This window comes from Phyllostomus hastatus, unplaced genomic scaffold, assembly GCF_019186645.2.
Source record: "Phyllostomus hastatus isolate PE091 unplaced genomic scaffold, TTU_PhHast_1.1 phas_contig_283, whole genome shotgun sequence".
Classification (NCBI taxonomy): domain Eukaryota; kingdom Metazoa; phylum Chordata; class Mammalia; order Chiroptera; family Phyllostomidae; genus Phyllostomus; species Phyllostomus hastatus.
Genome location: NW_025333833.1, coordinates 5,060,151 through 5,081,602, shown reverse-complemented (window position 1 = coordinate 5,081,602; position 21,452 = coordinate 5,060,151).

The following is a 21,452-nucleotide window of genomic DNA, read 5'->3' as shown; positions in this document are numbered from 1 at the left end:
AAGCCAGTGGGGACACTGACCCCTAACCCAGCGCCCCTAAGCCTCCTACGGTTTTTAGCATTTTCCATGTCGTCTCGGGAAGCCTGACCCAATTTCAGTTCCACCGAAACCAGTTTTCCCTAACCTGACGCTCAGGCACGCACCCTTGGAGCCCTTCTACGCCTTCAAGAATTTGAACAATTTTTTTTTCTCTGCCAGAGCCAAAGCGACTACCCTAGTTTCATGCGCGAGCCCCACGGCATTCTTCACATTCCATTCCGCGGAAGATCCGCTCGGATTGGTGCGCTGAGACGGGCGCGCTCCCCGGGACGTCTGCCTTAGCATGGGATTGTGAGAGCATTCGGGCTGTGCTTCCCCTGGCACAGAGTCCCGGCAGAAGCCTCGGAGCTGGGAACGGCCTGGGACGACGTCTGGCTCCTGGCTCAGCTCTGTTGTCAAGACATGTTGACACCCAGCCCAGGCCGGGCAGAGGGAGGAGATAGATGCCAGTGAGATGGGTGCCCCAAGTACTAGGTGCAAGTATACCTGGCATCACTGCCCTTGACCTGCTGCTTCTTCCAGCACCTATCAGGAAGTCAAGGTCATATTCCCTCCAGATCAGAAGCAGGGAAATCACTCTCCCCTCCTGTTCTCGGAGCCTCACTGGGTCGGCTCATGACCTGACCCTCCTTACAAACGTTCTAATCCCCGGGAAGGGCAAGGGTCAAAGATCAAGTACTGCTTTCCAGGGGTTGCTGACTCCCCTTTTATGAGTTGATCTTTGGCTTAGATATGCTGTACATGAAACACAGTGTCTGCGTATAATATTCTATTGCTTTAAATAGCTTGATGAAACTCAGAGCAAGAAGAAGCATATTTAAAGTGAAAATCCAAACTTTCAGGTCCTTTCCTTTGTTATTTCGGTGCTCAGCATTTCTTCCCTGCTCTTTTTTGTTTTCATATGGAAATGCGGGAGACAGATGCCCTTGCATGACTGGCCTGTGACGTCATGAACGCAAAGATACAGACAGGCAGCTTCCTGTCCTGGTGAAAGGCGTTGTGCACTTTTGATTGACATATTGAAGCTACCAAGCTTCGTGGGGTGCAGAGCTCTGGGGGAAAGACCAGGCGACTTGCCTAAAGATCCCTGAGGTTTCTTCTATGTGGAAAAGGGTGCCTGGCTCCAACCCCTGCCCCTGAGATCCTGAGTTAGGAAGGACCGCACAGGTACACCAGCATGGGACCCCACGCAGGCCATGTGTCAAAGAAGAGTGACAACACCCCTACAGAGCGGCCATGAACATGAAGGCAGAAGATGCGATGGGCCAGCCCTGGTGCCGCGTCAGCCCTGGGGCTTCTGTCCCTGAAGTGAACAACGTGGAAACCCGAGACTGTGCCCCAAACCATTCTCGTCTCCTGACAGAACTGTCGGATCCTGTCACACGTCAAGTCTTCCCGATTCCAAAGTCCAAATATCTCCCATGTCCTTTCCCGCCATCAAGGTCCTTGCTATTGGTTTGAGTCAGTCCCTCATCACCTCTAACCCGGACAAGTGCAAGAGTCTCTTCCCTGGGTTTCTACCCCAAAGTCTTGCCCATCCGTCAAAGCCACCTGCCTGCAAAGGCAGGCATCCTATCACTTGTCTGCCTAACACCATGTAAAGGGTTCCCACTGTTCAGCCCTCACCACAGCCCAGACAGGCTCTGTCTCCTGAACCCCACCTGTCTGATCAGCCTTATTTTGTTTCCTTCCCACCTTGCGCTTTACGCTGCAGGAAAACCTAATTATTTGTGGTTATCCCGAATCTCACACTGCTTCTGGCTTTCCACCTCTTTGCTCAGCATGCCCACCAAGTCTAGAAGGCTCTGCCCCTTCTCCCTTGCTTTCACTTGTCTCTCAGGACCCAGCGTGGGAATCCTCAATTCGCTCACCTTCCCGACCCACTTTCTGGGTAGCTCATGTGTCCGTCTTCCCGACGAGTGACTGGTGCCACCTGCTCCTCCCCAAACAGACCCTGCCTCCAGGCTTTTCAGGGATTCTCCATGTCAGAGCTCAGAAGCTCCATCCCAACAGTTGTCATGGGTGGTCGGGGCAACACAAGCGGTAACATATTTGGGGAAAGACTGGGACTCAAGTCACCAAACTTCCTTTGGACTCCCTTCCTTTGGTGAAGCAGGCCTCGGCATTCTTTTCCTCCTGATTTTAAGCACTTCTCTTTGGTCTACCTTTGCCCTGACAAGAGTTTCTGATCATAACGTTTTTCCTACAGAGCCTCCACATGATATTAAGTGGAATATGCCTGTTTATGTGCGTGCGATGCGTTTTCCTTTGTTCCTGCTTTTTGTCATCTTTATTCCTCAAAGTCCCTAGGAAGAACGTCCCAGGCTGAGTAGGTCCAGACAGTGTATACGTCACAAAGATCCCAAGTGTTAGAGCTGGACTAACAGACTCAACCGCAGATACTTATCCTGCTGCTTACTACGGAACCTTGGAACTTCCCTTAATGTAAGCCTCACTCTTGCACCTCTCCATGGAAGTCGGAACACTACCACGCAGGCTGCTGTGAGGGCGAAGCGAGCCCCCACACAGAGGGCACGCGTGTCGGTGCTCCGCAGGGGCCGCCTCTCCAGCCCTCTCTAGAGGATGAAGAGGGTGGACGTGGGTACAGGGAACCTCGGGGGAGGAGAAACCAGTCCTGGGGCCAGGGAGGGCGTGTTGGCTCATGGTCCTGACTTGTGAAATTCCTCGCATTCTTAAACTCCTCTGGGAATACTGCTTTCATCTTCTTGTTTGAAGAGGACTCCGGCTCACCCCGAGGACACCGCTTCCCCTGCAGCCCACTGAGGTCTTGTAGTGTGCACACCCCTAGGGGTGGGGGTGGGGGTGGGGGTGGGGTATGTCTCCTCATGGTTGCTTTCAGGTCGTATCATCCCTCCCCTACCGTCGCCCTCCACCAACTCCATCTCACCGTGTGGCCGTTGTAAAGCACAGTCCCACATTTCTTTGACATGCCTTCCATTGAGAGGTTGGGTCAATGTCCTTCCCATGAATCTGGCTTCTAAGTCTGCTTGACCAATAGAATTTAGTGGGCGTGGCGCTGTGCCTATTGCCCACAGCCGGGCCAAGGAACCTGGCAGCTTGCCCATCTTTGGCCTGGAGATCCTGACCTGGAGATTTGGCCCGGAGTGGGAAAGCAGCCACTCTGCAGCCCATGCCGTGGCCCGCGGAGAGAGAAACAGGGCTCCCCAGCCTTCAACCGGCACCAACTTGCCGTTCATGTGAGTGAGTCATCCTGGAAGTGATCCTCCAGCCCCAGGGAGCAAGCACAGCCGGTGCCACCCGGAGCAGAGACAAGTCATCCCCGTCAAGCAAGGCCTGTCCAAGTGGCGGGCCCACAAGTTCATGAATGATTGTTCGCTTCAGTCACTGGGCTTGACATAGTTTGTTACGCATCGAAGTTTCCTTTCCCTCCAAAATGCGTCTGCGGCCATACTTTGGTTTTAACGGATAAGTTCCTGGTTTTAAGATGAGAGCCAGTCCCTGTTAGTTGTTTCCACATCCAGGCCTGACTTCTCCAGCGACTCCTCGTTGTAACTGGAGCCTTTGGCGGAGCTTCGGAGACGAGAGGAGTAGCTCCGCACGGTGGGAGGCAGCGCTTCCCCCTTTCAAGTGGGACCCCGCGTCTCGGCGGCTGTACGCGTTCCTCGGGAATAGCCGGGTGAACACAAGCATATCCCTGGCTCCTTCGTGTTCTCATGAACTAAACGGACTCATCTCAGAACCAAGCACCATGCGTACTTTGCACTTCTGCTAGTGCTTAGGAACCTCCACACAAAATTCTTTCCCGGTAGGTCTCTGGGACATAGAGGGGCCACTAACTAACATTCATGCCCACCAGGGAGACACAGGCCTGGAGTGGAGGGCAGGGGGCACGTCTGAAAGAGAAGAATGGTTCTTCTCTCCTTCTCCCTAAGCCCTTTTCCAGAAACAAACTCATCCAACCCCGTTCTTTGACCCCATCTCTGGTCAAGAAGAGGAGGAGGGAAAAGAAGTAAAAGGTGGGGCGGGGGGGAGGGACAGGATGGAAAGGCTTCCCCAGGTGCAGGTTTATGTTTTTATTGCCCTGCGACTTTTTAAAACGTGGACTTCCAGTGAAGTGGGTAACAGAATTTCCCCTGGGGGGCGTCCATCAGCATTAGTGATTTCCAGGACGTCACACGCTCTGTGGCAGCAGAGAGCCCGGACTCGGAGTAAGCCCAGGGATTACCTCATCAGTTTTAATGCCGCAGCCTGGCCGCAGCTGGGGAGGGTGGCTGAGGTCAGCCCGCGCCAGGGCCCCCGGAAGGTGTCCAGGAACGTGGAGGCTGACCCTCCGGAGTCCGGCCCACGCCGGCCCTCCGGCAGGCGCTCCGCCTGCCGCAGCACAGCGCCCTTGTCCTTCTTCCCTCCGGCCGCGCTTCAGCCTCCTGCCGGGGCCTTCCAGGGTGCGGGAGCTCACGGACCTGCCGGCCTTGCTCCTGGAGGCGAGCAGAGGGGAGGGGGGCCGGTGCCTCGTCAGGCAGCGTAGTGTTGTCTCCTTCCACTATGTCCATTTGTCCTCCTGCCTAACGGAGGGGAGCAAAGGCGGTCCTCTCGTGATGCACGCCCCCTTGGCCTCTGGTCCACTCCCTACCCTCCTGAAGCCAGAAGGACAGAGGGATGCTGCTCGCCCTGTGACCGTGTACCACTTTCTTTTCTTTTATTCACATCAGCAAAGGAGAATGAAATTATATTTCCTCAGAAAAGACAGAAACGGGAACACCTCCCACCCACCCCTGCCCGCGCCCTCCCCGCCGTCCTGACCAGTGTCAGGGCTGTGGAGGTCAGCCTGGGCCGGGGTGGGGGGGCCAGGATTCAGGCTCTGCTGTCTGTGTCCTTGGGCCCTGCGGAGGGGAGCTAAACTGACTTCTCTGCCCCTTTACCAGCCCGGTTCACGTTGACTCTGTTACAGGCCGTGGCTTTAGGTAAGATTCTGTTGGTAAAAGGTGACTATTTTTAAAAGCATAGAAAGCCACCCAGGTACTCTAATGACTTTCTTCTGCAGGCAGCAAAGCAAAGGTCCAGGAACCTTGGCGCACATCGGAGGCCGGAGCAGAGTTCGGCCTTTTTGTCTCCTGTTCTCCGGGCTCCCAGGCAGCTCCCTGCCCAGGGCCTGCGGAGTAAGTGATTTATTAGCTGACAGGAAGTGGGGACGGGGTATTGGGATTATGGGAGCCGAATGACTTCGGATGTCACCCTCCCAATGAGTAGTAAGTCTCTGCCATTGCTTCTGCTTCTTGTCTGCTGGGAGCACTGGACTTCCTACTGATTGCACGGTGCAGCGCCACGGGGCCCCCACGGGGCCGCCCATGCCAGTGAGCTGACGCAGACACAGGCCTGCAGACAGCAGACCGTGCCGACTGCCCCCTCCTCCAGGCCCAGCAGGTGCCCCCCAGCTCCTGGACAACAAACACACCCCCTGAGATGTTCGTCATTTCGGAAATAGGAATGGGCAGAGTACTCTGCCGGGGCAGTGACCGTGAGGTCGCCCTTCCCTGCCTTCCCGACCGACCGAAACTGCTCTGAAAGAGCACTGCTCTGCAGTGCTCTTATCTGTACTCATCACCCCGACACTTTTTATCTATGGGCTTTGGCTTTTGCTTTGTGGTTCTGTCTAGAAAGCTGGGATCAGATTCTGATACCCTCATCTCCCCGGTCTCGGAGGGGGCCTGGAAGTCAGAGGAAGCGCTTAAAGCTCAGACAGACCGTTCGAAGCAGAGACTCTCCTGGAAAACGCAGCATGGGTAGCAATTGGCAAGTCCGTGTAGGAAGATGCGGTGTCGTCCGCAGGTTTCTAGATCCCCGAGGGAGAAAAAAATTAGGCCCAGGCAGCGCAGACCGCCGGACCAAAATGTAAAGGAACCAAAGGCCGAGTGTGCTGGCCAAGTACAAGAACGGAAAATAAATGAGGGCTCGTTGATGACAGGCAGAATGAAGGATAACCACAGGTTCGGCGGAGACAATGGAACAGCGGCAGCCTTTTCAGTGCAGTCCAAATGCCCGGCAGGAAGGGGCACCCACGGGATGCCGATTGGAGCAGCACACTCTGTTTCCAGCTAACGGCGCAGCACAGTCCCGGGCAGGGCAGGGCAGGGCCCGACCAGATGCTGACAGGACCAGTGTGAACAAGTGGTTTTTGGCCTGCGGAGGGCTTCGCATCGGAGCAGAGCTTCCAGATGACCGAGTCAAGTCGCCCCAGAACCCGGCCCAAGCGTTGGGAGCAGCGAGAACTAGCGGCTCGTGGCCACAGTGTGAGAAATGATTTGGAGAAAGTTTTTTTTTTTTGTTCTCGTTGGAGGCAAGAAGGGATGAAAAGAAGTAAATTTCAACTCAGGTCTTATGTTAACCAAATGGTCCGAAGTGCCAGTGAGAAGTGTGGCTAATGCTCTGTCACTTGGCGGCAGTGGTGGGGCTGACCTCAGCCATCACGGGGACAGCTGGTTTTCCCCGGGGCCCGTGGGAGGCAAGGAGAGTGGCCAGGAGTCAGGAGGCTCACATCCGCAGTGGAGCCGCGTGTTTGACAGCATTCTTACCCCTTTTATTCATTTTTTTTACCTTTCAAACTGGATCTAGCTAAATGCCAGAGAACTTGCAGTGGGGTATCTAAGAAGCACTGGGGCGGCGACAGTCTATTTTTACTGCTGAAGGTTCAAGAATGCAGAAGGAGGAAGCCCGAACCAGAAAATTGGTGGGAAAAAAAAACAGTGAATGTTAAACCCATTTTTTAGCTCTGCTTTCTTTCTCCTTGAAAACAGTGTTGGTCAAGTGCTCAGTGCTCAGTGAGCGGCATACAGCACAGGTGCAGCCCACGGCCCGCCGGCGCCGAGCTCCTGGCCCCGAGCTCCTGGCCCCGGTTAAGGAGCGGTTACATGCACACAGCCCTGAAGTCACATTCGGCCCTTTGAAGGCAGCTGCAAGGCTGATGTGGCCCCCGGTGAAAATGAGTCTGACGCCCCTGGCGTAGAGGGTCTGCTTACTCCAAAGAATTCGAGAGGGGCGGAGGTCACAGCAGGTTCCAGCCACCGAGGAAAGCGTGATGAGAACCTGGTCCTCAAGGACAGGTAGGACTCAGATTAAGTGGAAAGGAGAGAGACAGAGAACGGGTTTGCTGGGCAGAGAAGGTGTCGTGCAGCAAGGAAGCTGAAAGCCCAAGGCCACTGTCACTGCCAATCTTAGCAGATAAGAAAACTGAGATAGAAAACTGCGGTTCTAAAACCACACAAGTCTTATGTTACTATGCTGCGAACTGCAGTTGGGCTAACTTGATGTGATTCCAAAGCCCAAAGCCCGCGTTCCTTAACCCCCTGCCCCACCAGCCCCCTCCCCCAACCCCCCCCACCCCCCACCCCCCGCCGGCCAGGCCCAAGTTCATAAGTAACCCCAACAGAGTAAATGTCTGTGAACTGAGGGCTGCTTCATTACTTTTCCTTTAGCTGTATTTCCCATGGCATGGCAAGAAGGAAGTGACATTGCTGTCTACAAAATATTTATTTCCTGAACTGATGCCACCAAATGAACGCATGTGGGGAGCAGTAGTGACATAATATGGCACACAGCACGTGCTGGCAATTTTCTGATCGTGAAGTCAGGCGGGGTGCGGTGGTGGTGGGCGGGGATGGGGAGAAGGGGAGAGAGAGAGAAAGAGAAAGAAGAAATAGAAACCTAGCAAACAGTGAAAGGCAGAACTGCTCAGCTCCAGAAGGTTGCAAGTTAAGCTGACCATCCTTTTCTGCTTGGAAAGTCTGCAGAGTTTCAGAAGCAAAACCTTCTGTCAAAGCAGGTTAACCTCATTCGCTTTCGTGAGGTGTGTCCTGTTCCACTGCCTCAAGCGAGGGCCATGGGACGGCCCGGGAAAAATTGCTGTCGAACCTGGTTGAGCGCAGGACCTGCCTTACTCTCAGCTGTCTCCCATCGTTGTGGTACAAAGTGGTCAATTGGCCCCAGCTGGTGTGGCTCAGTGGGTTGAGCACCGGCCTGCGAACCAAAAGGTTGCTGGTTCGATTCCCAGTTGGGGCACATGCCTGGGTTGAGCGACAACCAGCGTTCCCCCTCTTTCTCCCTCCCTTCCCCTCTCTCTAAAAATACATAAATAAAATCCTTAAAAAATAAATTAAGTGGTCAACCAATGAATCCAGCAAGTAAACAATGTGCCACAGAAGAAATTAATCTTTTCGTTGAGAGCTACTGTTCCATTGTCCCTGTGTTCCTGCCCCTGGGGGCCTGCGGGGGCCAGCCTGCCAAGGAGCTGGCCAGTTGTGGATGAACTGCTTCCCGACATGTGGTGAACTCCATCCCCTGAGCCTGAAGTTCAAAGGCAACTCAACAAATAAGAAGACAAGGTGCTAGGTAGTTGATGAAGATAAAAGGTGGCTGTGGCCTTCTGGAAAAGGAGTAAGTGAACGGGGGTCCTGGTAGCAGCACGTGCTAGATCACCTGGCTGTTGAACTCCTCGCATCTTTGATGCAGGGAAGGCAAAGCATGGTGCAGCTTCTCAAAGGTTCCCTTAAACGCTTCCCCAGTTTCTACGGGAGCCCTGACTGCATAGTGTCGGAACTGCCATTATACTGGAACTGACATTTCTATTGAGTTCAGCCGTCCTCAGTACAAGGAATGCTTGGAGGAGGCAACCGTATTTTATCGCTATTTGTATCCCCACCTCCTTGCCCGTAGCTGGTGCCCACCCGATGCTGAGCGGATGAGTAGGCAGGTGGGCAGACGGAGGGAGAAAAATCATTGCACTTAACTCAGACCTGGCAGTGCAACCGCTCAACCGAAACCTGGCAGCGGAGGGAAGCCGACACTGGGAAGAGCTCATGCCCCTGAGGCCTTTCAGGCACCCTGGCTGGGGAGTCAGCCCACAAACCTACTGAAGAAGCACACACAGTTTTCAAGGAAGGCAAGTCATGAGCGAGGGTATTTGCAGCCTGTTGCTTTTCATTACAACAATGCCATAGGGTGAGCAGGGCTCAGGGGTGTACACGGGCATTCCAGAAAACGACGAGGAGGATTATCTCACACATGTTTGGCAAGTCCAGCATAGGATTAGCTCATTATTCACATCATCTGGAGGGTCCTCAGAAAACTAGAAATAGAACGACCACATGACCCAGAAATTCCCCTCCTGGGGATTCAGCCAAGGGAAATGAAGACACACATCGGAAAAGACACAGGCAACCCCGTGTTCACTGCGCTGCCAGTTACGATGGCCAAGCATCTGGAGAGATTTTTAAATACTATCTCCTGCAACAGCGGTTCTCAACCTTCCTTTTCTTGTGTCCTACAAGTCTTCTGTCCGTCTTCTCTCTGTCTTTCTGGCTCTCCACCCTACTGCCCTCTCCCATCCCCGTCTCCTCACACCTGATCCCCCTTCCCCCAGTCAGTGTCTCCGTGTTTACTGCCTCGGTGGAGGGCCGTGACAGGGCACAAAGGCGGAATCTCCCGAGAGTGATGTCTTTGCTTTGGCTCTGAAGTCCTCAGCTCCATGGGGACAAGGGGCAGCTCTGGGTTCATCTCGCGTGCATGAAGGACAAATGTGTGGGAGAACATTTCTTTACACTAGAAAAGGATTTTCCAGGCTGGGGGGGGGAGACAGAGCAGATGTGTTGAAAGCAGGTAAGCGGGCGGATTCCAGAGAGAGAGAGAGTGTGACCCCCTGTTTTCGGGGAAGAGTCCACTGGCAAGACCCCTGAGAGACCCGGAGGAGTGAGTGGGCAGTCTCCGCCCTGCAGGGAAGGACCAGAGCCAGGAGGAGTGCTGACACTGCTGGTCAAGGCAGGAGAGCCCCACCCATGATCAATGGGACACCATGCCCCAGGAGGCCAGCAACAGAAGCATGGTTCCCAGAGCTCATAATGGGGCCCAGATTCTGCAAGGAGAATCGCCAGCCTTTGCCCAAGAGGCAGGGGCAGATCCGCAGCCACTGAAATGAGCTAACAACTGAAGACCAGGCTGAACTGTGGGGTCTCAGTTCAGGGAGGGGACAAATGATGTTTTCCTGCACCCAAAGCTGGGGTCTATGCAACTTTCTGAGAACTGAGCCCCAGCTCGGTAGAAAGAGGGAAGAAATCTTAAGATGACTGAGCTTACATTTACCTTTCTGTGGTGTAATCATGAATTCAAGGAAGTAATGAAGTAGAGGCATAAAAATAAAAGTAAGTGGTATATCCCGTACCTCTAAGTGTGGGCTGAAATCCATTTTTGCCATTTATCTATGTGTTTCCCCATTCACCCATCATCCATTCATCTTTTTGCATCTTCCACTTCTTTCCAGAAAGAACCTAGCATAGCATATAAACACGCATGGCCAATCAGAGACTCTTGGTGTTACCACAATAGATACATGAAGAGGACCAGACATTACAATGCAGGAGCCAAGAGAGACCAGGCAGCCAACATATGCAAATAAAGCATGTCAGGATCTGCCAACTCCTCTGCCTAAACTATATTTTCACTGACCTACTGCGCATGCTCCATGAATCCCGTCTAAGTCTTATCGATCACATGCACGCGTGAAACTTTTAATTATTACATTTTAAATTTTGTAACTGAGGATTTTTTTTGTTTTTTTTTTTGTTTTTTTTGGTTAGGACCCAGAACCCTGACAAGGTCAGACCCTGGACTGTGCTTTGGGGTTTTCCTTATTTAGAATTCAGCCTCATATTCAGGGTGATGCCCCTCAGCTCTGCATTCACGCCGATTGTAGGAAGTATGAATAACAACTTGGGCAATTTTAGTTCATTTTCCAAAACTCTGCTATCAGGAAAACACATTTGAAATTTATTACTCAAATCCCTTAATTTTGGGACAGTATGTTTGGCCATCACTGTCCTTTGCGGAGAGGAGGGCGGAGACCAATTTCTGCACATAAAAGTCAGTCATGTTCCTCCTTGACAAGTGAACTTCCCAAAGACATAGACTTATTAGGAAGGAGGAAATGAAATAATATATTTGGGTACCATGATTAAATGCCCCTGTAGGAAAACGTTAAAAATATTTACATTGTTTCTAATAACGATCAAAAGGGGCAAGCTTTGATCTAACCTCCCATCCGTTATTTCTGGAATTTCCATTTAAATGACAGGGACAACAAATCAAAAACCGTCCTCAGCACTGCGGAGGGAAGGACCACGCCCCGATGTGGACGCTCCGCAGCAGATCGGGGATCTCCCTGCTCGGGGGTTTTGTTGACTAAGCGAAGGATTGTACCGTGTGGCTCTGGCGCCCGAGCCCATCCAGGTCCCAGCGCTAATGACCACGCCATGACGAGGGAGGTTTCAAACTTTCTAACGCAAAGTGATTTCTGTGAGCAATGTAGCAGGCAGATTAGAGCTCCTGGTCCTTGTAAGGACAATGTCACCTGGGGTTTAAGTGTCACTGAAATCTCGTATGAACACCCAGGACCAGCCGCACTCACGAAAGCGGCGGCGCTGGAAGTCGCACTGAGTACTTTTGATTTGTCTGCATTAACTCTTTCACGACTGATCGAGACACATGAAAAAAGTCATTTCCAGAGGTCGTGTCTCTCCTTGGCCTACATGGGTCCCTTCCGAGAGTTATTTAGTAATAATAGAATATTCACCAACACCATGAAAACAACATGGTATTCTTGAACCCTGTGTTCTCATTAGCTGCAATAAAAAATATCCCCAGTGATGTTACTTTTTCACTAAACTTGTCCGATAGCCTCTCGACTATGTTTTTCAAGATGATAACCAACATCATGTCTGGTTAGACTTCCCATTTCCACACGGTCTTACTCCTTTTTTGTATTTTTGCATCAAGTACTCTCACGAGTTTATTTAGTGGTGCTGGTTTTCAGAGAACAGCAAACAAAACCACTACCAACGACAACAGTGGACACCAGGCTGAGCAGGACCCTGCCCTGGCTCTCCCTGTGGCGCCTGCCCTCCACTGGCGAGTGGGTCCCTCAGCACAGCAAGGGCTCTCAGGCTGCCTCCCAGCCACCCGCTGATGCTAGTTAGGATAGTTAATTGAGCACATGGGGTGGGGGCATGGCCTTGACTGGGGAGGGCAGCAGTGTGGCCATGTCCTTCTGGGGCCAGTCTGGGAAGAAGAACTTTCCCTCGCTGCCCAGGAGGTGTGCCAAGGCCACCCAGACGGAGGGGGAGGGGGGTCACTTCCCAGATTAGTGCGCATCATTTCTGCTAATGCAACCACCACTTTTATAAAGCCGTCGCCTACAACAATAGTTCCGATTCCAGGAAAAGTTTTCTTACTTAATACCCAGCTGCATTGCACAACAGCACGTCCCAAAGTCCGAAATTAATTAAGCCTTGATAACCAGTCCTGTCCTTCCCGAGTAACTTTTTCATGCTGCGGCGTAGTTTCCATCTTCCTGCCTTCCACTGTGTTGTTTCCTCAGACACACGTTATTTTGCACATGAATTACATAAACGTCTTTGCTTTTATGTCAGGGTCACGCTAAATAAAGCTTATACCACAGAGAGCAGTTAATACACAAGGAGCTACCCACAAGGGAGCTCCCTTAGGGAGGAGCAGAGACCAGCGTCTGAACGACCTTGTCGGTTAGGAGCGACCCTCTTCCAGAGTCAGAAGTTCGATTTCCTAAGGTTCTCTCTGTTACTTTTTGTTTCCCTTAATCACACGTTTTTGGTTCCTCAGTGTGTGCATATAATAAATGAGTTACATCCGTGTCCGGATATTGTGGGTTAGGAGCAACTCGCTACGAGGTCAGAACTTCGATTTCTAATGGTTCACCCTGTTACGTACACGTTTTAGGTCCTTCAGTGTATGCACATAACAAATGAGTCGCGTCCATGTCCCTCGAACTCCGGATGTTGAGCCGGTATAGGAACACTGAGCTTTATAGCTGGAGTGGTGTTTTTAGCAGGGCAAGCGATGCGTTCGCAGATGAAACACTTCAACAGGCTTAGTATCACCAGATGGTTCACGATCTTAACACAAACCAGACATGGAGATTCTTTTCTGATTGAATGTATTGGGGTGACATCGGTTAACAAGAATATATAGGTTTCAAGTGCACATTTCTAGGGTCCATCATCTGTACATTGCATTGCGTGCCCACCACCCGAATCAAATCTTCTTCTGCCACCATATGTTCGGCCCCCTCCCCCCTTTCCTACCTCCCACCCCCACCCCCTTCCCTCTGGGCACCACCATCCTGCTGTCTGTGTACACAAGTTTCAGTTTCATGTCCCATGTATGAGTGAAATCATATAGCTCTTAGCTTTTTCTGACTGATTTCGCTTAGCATAATATTCTCAAGGTCCATCCATTTTGCCGGCAATGGTGGTATTTCATCTTTTCTTAAGGTTGAGCAGTGTTCCACTGTATAAATGTACCACCTCTTCCTTATCCAATCATCTACCGAAGGACATCTGGATGGTCTCCTTGTCTAGGCTATTGTGGATAATGACGCAATGAATATGGGGGCACATATATCTTTGCAAACCAATGTTTTCTAGTTTTCCAGGTAGATACCCAGAAGAGGGGTTGCTGGGTCATATGGTAATTCTATTCTTAATATTTTGAGGAACCTCCATACTGTTGTCCGCAGTGGCTGTAACGGTTTACACTCCCACCAGCAGTGAATGAGGGGTCCCTTTTCTCCAAACCTCGCCAGCACTCCTTGTTACCTGTCTTGTTGGTAAGGGCCACTCCAGCAGGTGTGAGGTAGTGTCTCACTGGAGCTTTCATTTGCATTTCCCTGTGAGCTGGTGAATCTGAACATCTTTTCACATGTCTGTTAGCCATTATCAGTACAGACATGGAGATTTTAACATCAACTCGCCAGTCTTTTAATAGCAACTATTTTAAAAACAATCGCTTCCACACATGGCATGACACTTCGTGAGCAGCTAAACCTCCCGCTGGCCCTCTCGGGCCACCGGCTTGTAACTTCCAGTGGCTGGAAATCTCTGCTTTGAAGAGACAAGCACCTTGGTTTCTTTATTTTTATGGAGCTACAGTTGACTCAGAACATCGCATGCACTTTAGGAGTATAACATAATGGTTGGATAACTGTATGTACTGGAATGATCACCACCATACATTTAGTTAACACCCATCACCACGCAGAGTTGCGAACTCTTTCCTTGTTGCGAGAACTTTCCAAGTCGCGCCCCCCCTCCTCCCCCAGCAGCTTTCAAAGGGGCAGCAGAGCGCCGTTCCCTGCAGTCACCACAGGGCCCCTCTTCACGTCCCTAACCTCCCCTCCCCGCCTATCAGAACCACAGTTTCAGGCGAGCAGCCGAGCTGAGTGCCGTGCTGGGCAGGCCCAGGGCGGTGGGGGTTGCGAGTGCTCCCTCCTCACGGTGGGCGCCCTGGTTGCAGCAGGGGCCGTAGAGGGGCTGCTTTTGTGCCATCCTCAAAATGTGCACACGCTTTCCCCTTTCCAGCTTCCCGAAGGCTTCCCGTCACACTCGTGCTATAAGCCCGGCTTCCCTGCATGACTCACGGGGCCCACGGCCCAGCGCAAGTGAGTGTCCGTTCGCCTCGGATGTCTGGTTTCTAAATGTGCGTCTCCTCAGACATCCGTTGTTCTATTAATTCCATGGCCTTGCGTATACTGTGACTTCTGCTTTTCAAGTTCTTCTTTTCTTCCATCATTGTCGGGGGTGAAGGGTGATTAAGGAAAAAAATATATATATAGCATACAACTGATTCTCGCTGTGGTTTTGTGGAAATGAGCCTAACGCAAAGCTTTGAGAGTTCCTTACAAGTGTATCACTGCCCATTACTAGCCAACCAAAAGATTCCAACCATAGTCAAAAGCACAGACTTTCTTTAGCCGACGGCTTAGAAAACCATTTATTCAAAGTGTCATTTTCAGTCTTTAAATAAAAGTGATGGCACTGCCTTTTTCTTAAATTCTCACCATGGGGTGAATGGAAAAAGACATCCCTCATGGGCGTGGACGCTGCCACTGCGCTGGGCGGACGCCCCGCATTGGGGGGCGCACCCGCCTGCCAATAGCGCTGAGCCCCGCCGCTGAGGACACACAGCAGCCCCTCCTACTGAGAGCTGCCCTCTGGGACACGCCGCCTTCCCCGGGGCGGGCCGGCACCAATGACCGACACACAGGGGAGATATGGTTCCAGTCCCTCGGCCCCAGAGGGGGGCTAGCCATGGCAGCAGCCATGCCCCTGAGCGCCTCACGGGTACAGACTGAACCCCGTCCCTGTGGAGGTCAAACCCTTCCTCCCTTTCCCTGCGCCGCCCCACTTCTCCTCCTTCCCTTCTCCCGAGAGCACTGCACCGAGCTGCCATCATAAAACGCTGTTTCGGGGTCCCCTGCCAGGGGGGACTGCCCTGAGACACTTGTCACTGCAATGGATTCACATGGCTCCCCCTGCAAGCACCAGGTGGGTTCAGAGAAGGTCGGGTTCTTTGCCCAGCCTGACACCTGGAGTCTGGGCCCTGTTCAAGGCCACCCCCCAAATTCCACCGCCCCCATTAGAAGTTCATTCTGCCGAGGCCTTGCCAGGTAAACCTTCAGACCAAGTTACAGCCTCTCCATTCGGATAAGTCAAATATACAATGCTATCCCACCCCCATGAAATACAGATTTTCCCACAGGGTTCTTAGCAGGGGGTGGGGAACCTACTAAAAAGTCCAATTGTCGTTTCTGGATCAAATAAGAAAAACAGAGAGAGCAAGAACAGAAAGAAAATATTCCCATGAGACTAATATTAAAATAATCAGAAGTTCCTATAATCATCAGTAAAAGAAAAGCTGACTGCATATTTTTTTCTTTCTTTGGAACATCAGCAACCTCCTTGGCAGATTGTGATGGAGAGTCTAATTAATAGCTCCTTGTTGGCCTACATTTTTCCTGCTCACTGAAAGTTAGCCGTCGCTAGCTACTCTGAACGGAAGGGGGAAGATCTTCTCGGGTGGAGACTCCAACGCCAGTGGATTCCAGTGGGGCTGTAGCATGCTGGAATGTTTCCAGATCTTAGAAATGGGAGCAGGTTGCCATAAAGTGTCCGAGGACTGCTCTGTTAGACCAAATTAATTTAACTCTGCATGGCAAGGTTCGGGGCACTGCGATGTAACACCAGCAACAGCAGGAAACGATGGCCTTTTCCAAGTTGGGAATTTCTGTCTTGAGAACTAGATCCTTAAAAAGCCACCACCAAAGTATCAAAAGAAGGACCCTGTGGTCGCGAGAGGCCAACCCAGAGCAGGCAGGACAGGCGGGGGGAACGAAACAGTGTTTTAGGGACGGGTAGGGTTCCATCCCAGGTTATAGTTTGGTGGCGTGTGAGTGAGTCCTGCCCAGGGAAGTATCTAAACCTACAGGGAGAACCCTGGGGACTCGAATGGACTCTCAGGAGTCTGAGATTTGACTCAGTACCCAGGGGATTCTGCACAACCTACCTGGAGATCGTCTAACGGAACTCGTCGAAGGAATCTATGTTGGGGGCAGCACGGACCCGTGGAGGAAGACACTGTGCCAGACTTGTGCGAAATCTCTGCATTTGAAATTTCTGCAGAGTTTTGCAGATTCTCTAATTTGCACCTAACAGAAATCGAATTAGTGGTACGCGTGAAGTCAGTGGGTTAGAAAACTGAGGCCCAGAGCTGGTTGATTTGACCGCATGTCACAGGCAGACACGAAGCCCTGGTCGAACAGATTAGCGGGTAGAACAGCACCGCAGATACTGGCCTGTCCTCCCCATTCTCTTCCCCGCCTGTCCACAAGGGCTCCCTCGGGAGAACGTGGGCAGTACAGTCAGGGATCCCTTTGACCTAAGTCCAGAAATTTACTTTATAAATAGAGGGTGTTATTCCACAGAGACCAGAACGTAGCTACTGGGTTTGGTGAACTGAGTTCAAATCTCAGGTTTCCAAATTACTAGCTGTGGACACTTACCGAAGTTTCCTTAACATGGCTGACCCTCGCTCCCCGAGGGGTAACTCCAGTTCTTACTTCACAGGGTGTTTGCTAGGATTAAAATAATGCATATAAACTTAGACCAATGTATAGCAAACAGTAAATGTTCATGAGTAGTGGGCAAAAGGTGAACACGCTCACCTTTCTGGCATTGCCCGTTCTTTGGGAGTCTGGTGTAAAGTTGACTTGGTACCAACACGATGTTTTTGGTCTACTTCCTTTTCAACTCCTGTCTCCTACTCAAGCGATAGTCCCTCGCTGCTTAATTTCTGTTTTATTTATTATCACCCAGGATTACCTATAAGCTGACCAGATGTTCCTCTTCACGTACAACAGACCGCCACTATGGTTCCCACGTGCACACCCGTGCACACACACAACTTCCTGTCAGTTCTGTTTCTCTGGAGAAGCATAAGACATTCTCAAAACTTGCGCTGATGGATTTTAAAATCTGTTCCTTTTAACCAACAATACCTGGGAATGAAAATGGCCTTACCCCCCACCCCCTGATGTTCTCAACCCGCATTTGGAAAGAGAATAACATTCAAAGGAAGAAAATACCTTCTTGATAGCATGTGATGGGGCCTGTGAGTGTGTGTGTGTGAGTGTGTGTGTGTGTGTGTGTGTGGCAGGAGCAGCTATAAAAGGATTTGGTTCCTAAGAACTAAAGAGAGAAAATTAAGAAAACAATCAAAACAGAGGCATGTTATTTTATGCTATTTCACACATGAGTAAGAAGCAGCTTTATTTTTCTCAAGAGCCTAACTGGAAGAAGTGTGAAAACCTGACTCATCCCGACCGCCCTCCTAAAGAAGGAGTCGGGAGCGAAAGGGGGGCAGGGCGTTTTCTTTAGGAAGATGTCCTTTGGTTATAGGAAGAAAGAAAAAAAATGTTGACATTTCCCTCTAGTGGCAGAAAGGGAATAGCACCCACCACCTAGGAGAACGATGCAGGATGAGGATGAGTTAGACTGTTTCAGCGGAGAGAAGAGCCCGCCTTCCCCGCTTCTTGTTCCGCACTGTGACCGATCGCCAGTCCTGAGTGGTGCGTTGCTGCAGGTAGGGAATGCCCTGACTCAGCGCATCTGTAGTTGCTCTGGGAAAGGCGTGGTCAAAGAAGAGGAGACACCTGACCACTGAATGGGTCCAGGATGACTCTGTGATGGAGGTGACAAAAGAGTAGGTGGGTCTCCCTTTTTTCCGTTACTTAGTGTTCACCACTCCTGCAATCATGACCTAATCTGATTCCCCTCAGCTCTACCTCTAAGAATATTCTGGTTGTTTCTCTCTTATTTCTGTTCCTCCACCCTGCCACCCCCGCCCATCAAAACTCACCTTCCCATGTCCTATTGTCTCACGGATCTATTTTCACCTCAGTACTCCTGCCTGTCATCAGCGATCACAGTACCTTGTAAGGTCACCGAGTTCATTTTATTACTTCAGGATCGCATATGTTTGTGTCTGTTGCTCCCCACCCCCACTAAGTTTTGAACTCATAACAGGCACGATCAAAATTTCATTCATCTTTAAAGCGCGCAGTGTCTGGAACTCAAGAAGTATTTGTGGAAATGAAGCATGGCGGTGTCAATGAACGAAGAAGGGAGCCAACTTTAAAACAATGGCGTAAGTGAACAAGCCTGCTGATTACATCCATTATCCGCATTTGCCAGTTGGTATTGTTAGGAGGGTGGTGAGGAAGAGATGTGAACTCAATAATGGAGCTCAAATACAGCAACGGCAGAACGGACTGGGAGATGGCGCCTCCTGTGGAGTTTTGAGGCACTCAGCTTCGTCAGAAATATGTGCGGGGGTAATCAGGTGGGCGGCAGGGCTCGCTGGCACCGGCGGGCAGCACCCTCCACACACTGACGGCACCTGGCGGACGGGGCTGTGAACGCGGTTCACTGGGGTGGGGGGGAGAATGGGGGGACACCTGGGGCCTGAGAAATGTCACCGTCGGAATGGAAGCGACACACAAACCTTGAAATCAGCTGTTGCTACCCTTCTGAAAATCCATTTCCTCTAGCTTGTTCTTCTGACGGAGAAAACAAATCGACTACTTCTGAAGAGCCCAAAGGGTGTGTAAGCCTGATGATCCAGAGCTCACCAGAACGAGGAACAACCACACCGCTGGTCCTTGAGCCAGGAGAGGGGGTGTGGGTCAGCGCTGCGGTCTCTCGGGGGAAAGCCCGGAGAGAAAAGGCTGCCGACAAGCAGGGAAGGTGGGAGAGCCACGTCCCTCACACCCCAGGTGAAGACACGTGCCTTATACGGAGGGCACGTCTGTATTTAAAAGCAACCCCCCCTGCGGTGAGGGTGTCTAATACTAACACAGCCTCAGAAATGCGCTGAGAACGTTGCCTTTCAAGAAGGAGGTGGCAGGTGAAGACAGGACGAAACCCCCATGGTGTCAGTGGGGCACATTACAGACAATCATTTTCCAGGCATCAGAGGGATGAAATGTAAAAGGCGGCAGCCACTCTAGAAGACACTTTCAGTTCCTCAAGCTCGCACACACAGTAACCATGTCACCCCGCGACTCCATCCTGCTTCTAGCACACGGTCGAGAGAAATGAAAACACGCCCACACAGACGCGTGTGCCAGACACTCGCAGCAGCACTGTTCACAACAGCCCGAAAGTGGAAACAACCCAAATGTCCTTCTAAGAGTCATTACAGTTCCCACTGCCATTTTTTGCATAAATTGACAACCTGGTCCTAAAATTTATATGCAAATGCAAAGAGCCCAGCTATACATCATTAGGTTTATAGGCAATCGATTTTCAATGAGCACGCCATGGCAGTTGAGACTATCTCCCCAGATAATAGTCTTCCCAACAAGTGGCATTGGGAAAACTGGATATTCACAGGCAAAAGGATGAAGTTGGACCTCTAACTCACACTACACAGGACAAATTAGCTCAGAGTGGATCATAAATTCACATGTAAGAGGTAAAATAATAAAACACTTAGAAGAAAAATAGGAGTCAATCTCTATGACTTTCGGTTAGGAAGTACGCTCTTAGATATGACATCAAAATCACAAGTGACAAAGAACACAAAGAGAAAAGAAATTGGACTGCATCAAAATTCAAAGTGCTAGTGCAGCAAATATTACCATCAAGAAACTGAAAGGAAAACCCACAGAATGCTAGAAACTATTTGCAAACATGGCAAGGAACCTACACCCAAAATATATAAAGGCTACTTACAACGCAACAATATGGATAAAATGCCAATTTAAAAATGGACAAAGGGTATAAGTAGACATTTCTCTAAAGAAGATATACAGATGGCCAATGAGCTCAATATCATCTATCATGAAAGAAATGCAAATCAGAACCACATTTAGCTGCCACTTCCCATCCACCATTATGGCTACAGGAAAAGACAGACAATGATAAGTGTTGACAAGGACGTGGAGAAATCGGAACTCGCACACATTGCTGGTGGAATGTGCAAGGGTGCAGACACTTTGGGAAATACTTTCAGTTCCTCAAAAGTTTAAACACAGAGTAGCCATATGACCCCACAATCCCGTTTCCAGCATATGGCCAAGATAAACAAAAAGACATCCACACAGAAGTGTGTGCGCCAATATCCACAGCAGCATTATTCATAATAGCCAAAAAGTGGAAACGACCCAAATGTCCAACTGATGAGTAAATAAAATGTAGTATATTCATACAATGGGATATTCTTTGTCCATAAAAATGAATGAAGCACTGGGACATGCTGTAACAGGGATGATCCTGGGAAACATCGTGCTCAGAGAAGAAGTCAGTTACAAAAGCCCCACGGTGTACGATCCTGTTCACCTGGCATTGCCCCGAGAGGCAAACCCACAGAGACAGCAGGAGGAAGGTTTGCAGGTCTGGAGGAAGGAGAAATTAGGGAGTGACTGCTAATGGGTAGGGAGTTTCTTTAGGAGGTGAGGAAAAAACATTTTGGAATCAAAATGCTGACAGTTGCACAACTTTGTGAATATACTAAACATGATCTAATTGGACACTTTAAAACAGACTTTTATGGTATGTGAATCTCCTTTAAAAAATCAAGAGCAGCCGAAATCATTCTGTGTTTCCATGACGGAGCCACATGTGGGATGTACTGCTGAGCCGTGCTGGACACGCACACAAGTGACTTGGAGCTTGGTGGCATGGTGGCCTGGGGGGGCCAGAACATGTCCCCCAGCTTCCTGACAACCACTCTGTTGACCTCAGCCTGCTCCTCTTCTCTTCCCACCCACACCTCGGTCCTCTACCATACATACGAGTCACTCCCAGCAGAAATCTCCGCTCTTTCGTTTCCATATTCCGGGCATCCTGATTTTCAACACATCGACCGACCAGGTCCAAAGTGACTGTAATCCATACCAATAACATTCAACGTGTGACCAAATCACTGGGAGAGAGAGGCTCTGACAAATGCAGACTCCAGGATCCCCGTCCCCACCCCCGGGGAGTCCGCCTTGCTAAGCAGCATCCGAGGAAAGT